Source organism: Pteropus vampyrus, unplaced genomic scaffold (genome assembly GCF_000151845.1).
Source record: "Pteropus vampyrus isolate Shadow unplaced genomic scaffold, Pvam_2.0 Scaffold3, whole genome shotgun sequence".
NCBI lineage: Eukaryota > Metazoa > Chordata > Mammalia > Chiroptera > Pteropodidae > Pteropus > Pteropus vampyrus.
In genome coordinates this window covers 19,150,578-19,155,715 of record NW_011888784.1, presented here as the reverse complement: position 1 = coordinate 19,155,715, position 5,138 = coordinate 19,150,578, and the positions used below count along the sequence as shown (strand labels likewise).

General features: G+C 30.4%; 1 pseudogene; it reads left to right on the top strand.

The window, feature by feature from the left end:
• Window positions 1-3,205: 3,205 nt before the first annotated feature.
• On the top strand, window positions 3,206-3,324 carry LOC111741364 (annotated as a pseudogene).
• Window positions 3,325-5,138: the final 1,814 nt, after the last annotated feature.

The window sequence follows — 5,138 nt, the reverse complement described above, 5'->3', positions numbered from 1 at the left end:
GGGCACTTTTATACAAAAATTGATTCTTTGAACACCCACAGAGAATATATGTTGAGATTCACTTTTATTCAGTTGTCTTACCCTGCAGAGAGTAGCTCAAGCTATATTTCTCTACAAAGAACTATAAAGTTTTCCCATCTCACTTTTCATGAAGCAACTAACTGGCTATAATTGCTGTCTATTCTACTCCCCAGCATAAACATGCAAGATACCATGACCTTACAAATATCATAGGAGCACTGGAAATTTACCCCTTAACTCTTTAAAACCAGCTTGTCTCAGTTTTTACTCTTTTACTTTGTTCTCATCTCTCTTGTTCATAGAGTTACTTTCATTGTTTTCAAATTCAATTATCTGGTTCCCATATGTCTCTGTCTCTCAGTATTTCCTTGTAGAATGATATCATTTTGCTTACAGTATTCCTTAATATTCTAAAATAATTGTAAATATAGATAAGAAGGGAGGCATTAAGGGAAGACAGTGATTAAAAATAGAAAAGTTTGTAAAGATAACATTGTAACTCTCATACAAAAAATCACATGTAAACGAGAATATTTTTCTTTCCTGAAGTATTAATAATACACACAAATACACACATATACAATTATTGTTAAGTGCTGAATTTTCTTACATTTCATTCTTTGATCTTATTTAATCCTCACTACTTTCTCCTGATGTAATATCACCATTTTTTTTTTTGCAACTTTAAATGCCATTTAGGAGTCATTATCCCAAGAGTATAAACTAAAAATATAGTTCATGATATAATCTAAGGACCAGACATTCTAAAACTAGCTGCCTTTTTGACTTATCTAAGTGAATACTTCATAATCATTTTTAACTCAAAATGTTAAAACCAGAATTCATCATCATTCCTTAACCAAAGGAAAAAAATATATAAACCTAAGTAAAAATGATATCAAAAGAAAAGAAAAAGAAAAATTATAATCTTCATTGTCTTAATGGATCATAACATCATTCACCTAACTGCACAAGGCTGAAACCTATAATTTTTCTTAAGTCCTCTCTCTTCAAACCTTTATATCTGACCAGTCAGTTTTATAGACTTGACTTTTAAAAAATCTTGACTTCATTCCATTTCCACTATCTGTGTCTTACACCAAGAATCCATATCTTATCTAAGGAATCTTCAATATTGTTCATTGTTCTTCACCTAAATTCAAACCTTGTAACTTAATCATAAAGAGACTGTAGAATATAGATATTACTAACTTTATGATCTTCATATTGTACCATTTTCTCCTTTACTTTCTTCTTTCTGATCAATTTGTCCTCCCCTGCCTTTGTTAATCACTATGCTACTTTTCGTTTCGGATCCTTCCTAGAAGCCATTTCCTCTTTTAGAATATTCTTCCTCTTTTATACTTAATTCAGACTGAAATATTCAAAGCTTACCTAAAATAACCTCCTTGGGAAAAAAACCTTTTCATTAAAATTTTTGTGTTGATATGGCCCTCTTCTAATATGTCAGCACAGCACTCTATTAATATTCAGCATTATTATTGTATTAAATATTTAATTGTATATATAGTTATTTCATATCTGTATTCTCTATTAAAATTCCTTTCTTGGAAAGCAGGAATTATATATTTTTTCATTGGATTAATCTTAGTAAATAGCATAACCAAAACTACCATTGGTTAATGGTAGATACTCTATTAATGTGTATTTAAAAATGTGTTATTTTACTAAAAAAAAAATGAAACCATATTTTATAATTTATTTTTTCATAGACAATTGCTAGCTAGGATACTAGTAACTAGAGACAGAAAATAAAACTTTAAGTAATTTAGGGTGGCTATATAGAGTTTGCAACATACCAGTGGTAATAGAAAAAAAGTTATATTTATATGCCAATATAATTTTAACTAGCATTAAAATGTATATTAAGACCTACTTACATTTACAAGGACAATATACACTAAGGAAAATAATCTTATTATAAATGTACCATATTGTCATAAAATGTATCATATTTTATATAATATATTCATATGTCCACAAAATAAAAACAAAACACATATGGACAAATATATACATTAATGTAATGTTAATATTATAGAATTGATATAATTATATATAAAATTATATTATATGTGTTATATTTTAACATAGTTAATACTAATATTCTTTATAATATATAGCATATAAGTGATATATAAAATTTTATTATATAAATGAATATATACATTTATATAGAATATACATGGTAGATTTATTATATTATATGCATTTTAAATATTTTCCCATTTGTATTAAATATGATTTATTCTCATTTCTTTGGAATCCCCTTGAAATTCCTAACAAATTACTATTTTTCTCTAGTTTTCATATTTCCATGTTGAAGTTTAAAAAAAAACTTGAATTTTTAAAAAGATAATTATTTATAGTCATGACATCTTATACTAAATTGCAATTTGACAAGAAAGAGCAAACCTGATTTTTACCCGATGCCACTTTCAGAAACACTGTTTCAAAGTTTTTAAATCTCCAAGAATAAAAATAACTTTATCAAGAACCACTACTAGAGAGTATCAATGATTTTATCTTTTGTGTTTTTAAATTAGGCTCCCATTGAACTTTTACAAATGCTTGATTTCAGGCATCGTTTCCTGAACTCATTTCTTTTTTCCTGGAAAATGAAATGCTGTTAAACTGTCACTTGAACAAAAATCAGATCTTTTAGTTCCTTCCTACTGAAAGCAGAAGAGATTAATTAATACCATATTTCCCCATGTTTTCCTTTGGATATCATTTATTCTACTTTCTTCCATCATCTCTGTGAGTTTCTTAAATTATTATTGCTTTTATGTAGTTCACTCTCTTTGAATACAAATTCTAAATAAATAACTTGAGTTTTAAAGATTTTTTTTGAGATCTTGTCCTAAATTTCAATAAAATGAGAAAGAGCAAAACTACATGAACAATAAAATGATATTCACTAACTTTAAATAATTTAGGAAAATCTAATCTAAATTAGTTACGCACAAGTCTAAGTCACAGCTTTTTTTATGTTTTAAATTATATTAACTGCAATTCATAACAAATAATTTATTAACTAATTTCCAAATTTGTTCCAAATTTCAGCATATTTTAATAAATGGATATTTTAAAATGTCAACCTTACTTCAAATATATTGACAAAAATGATTTAAAAATTTATTTGAAATTAATTTCTGTTACTGTCTATGGCCATGCTATCCTGAACAAGCCCGATCCTATCTGATCTCAGAAGCTAAGCAGGGTTGGGCCTGGTTAGTACTTGGTTGGGAGACCACCTAGGAAAACCAGATGCTGTAGGCAAAAGAAATTTAAAAAATAATAATAATAATAAGAGATTATAAACTGACAAGGTCCTTGCAATCTGTGAGGTCAACCAAGGGATGCCTCGCCTAAAAAAAAAAAAAAAATTAGTTTCTCTTAGGCAGCCTAATCAATGTCCATACAACTATAATATATATATATATTTTATAAACATAGTAGTAGATTTAAGATGCCACATATTCTTTGCTAATCTTTTCATTGAGAAATTCTCAATGGAATGCTTGCTCTTCAGCAAGTAAGCCTACATGTGAGATATCTAACTATATTAAAATGATAAGACTGCTGCTGTAACAAATACCTAAAAATATAGAAGTGGCTTTGGAATGAGTTAGTGGGAATAAGGTGAGAGAGTTTTGAGAAGTATAATATTACAAGCCTAGATTGCCCTGAATAGACTATAAAAAGAAATATATTTGCTAAAGTGCTGCTAGTGAGGGCTCTGAAGAAAGTGAGAGAAATTCTACTGGAAATGATAGGAAATGGGTTCTTTGTTATATAGTTTAAGAAAGCTTAGTAATACTGTGTCCTGGAGTTATATGGGAAGCAGAACTTGTAAGAAATAAATATGGATATTTAACTCAGAAGATTTTCAAAATGTTGAAGACGCTGCTTATTAGTAAAATGGGAGAGGGAGAAATAAATCGAGTGAAGAACTGTTAAACACAAATGAACCAGAACTTGATGATTTGGGAAATCCTCAACCTATCCAGATGCCAAAAAAACACTAAAATTGAGAGATTTCTTCAAAAAGTGTGACAAAAAGAAAAAGCTGACAGTGTGGCTGTATGTTTTGTTAACATCAGAAGATCAGTAGATAGAATAGTCAGTCACATACAAGGCTCTTCGAAGACATTAAAGGTATGACTCACAGATCCCTTCAATTAAATCTTTAGACATTTTAGGAATATTTCCCCATATCTATTTCAGCAGAAAGCAAAAGTAGAGAAGGTTATTTCAGAAAGATCTTTAGAGGAGCCTTTTTCTAATGGAGTGGTCCCCTGTTAAATCCATGCAAAATCCTCAAGTTTGTCAAAACTTTTATATTAGCAGAAACTCCGCTAGCTTAGACTGAAAGGAATGGTACAAGAAGACTATGAAAATAAGGCTGATGGACCCACCAAACTCCTCCTAACAGAAAGCAGTGTGATAGATTTCGCTGCTGAAAACATGAGCCAACTTTCTCTAAAAAAGGAGGCATGTTTAAGAGGTTGAGACCAAGAGCCCAGACAACTAATTTTAGAGGCAAGAGGGTAAAATGAGAGACAAAGAGGGGTTTTCTCAGGCCTAGAAATTTAACAGGGTTTGCTTGAATTTCAAAATGGCTTTAGACTGATGACTCCTTTTTCCTAGCATTTCTCTGCATTTTGAACTCAAATATATATTAATTTTTATCTTATGCTTGTTTTACCATGTATTTAGGGTTGTTGTGAGCAAGTAACTTGTTTCTTTAGCTTTATAGGCCTACAAATGGTGGGGAAACATGACTGGGCTCCTATCTATACCTGATTTATGTTACTCAGATCACAGGTCCCCAACCCCCGGGATGCGGACTGGTACCTATCTATTTCTTGTTAGAAACCAGGCCACACAGCAGGAAGTGAACAGCGGGCAAGCCAGCAAAGCTTCATCTGTTTTTGCAGTCACTCCCCAGCACTAGCATCACCACCTCAGCTCCACCTCAAATCATCACACATTATATTCTCATAGGAGAAATGGTGTTAAAAATGTTGGGAACCGCTGATTTAGATGATAAGCTTTGGGACTTGATGAGATTTAGATGATACATGGGAGTT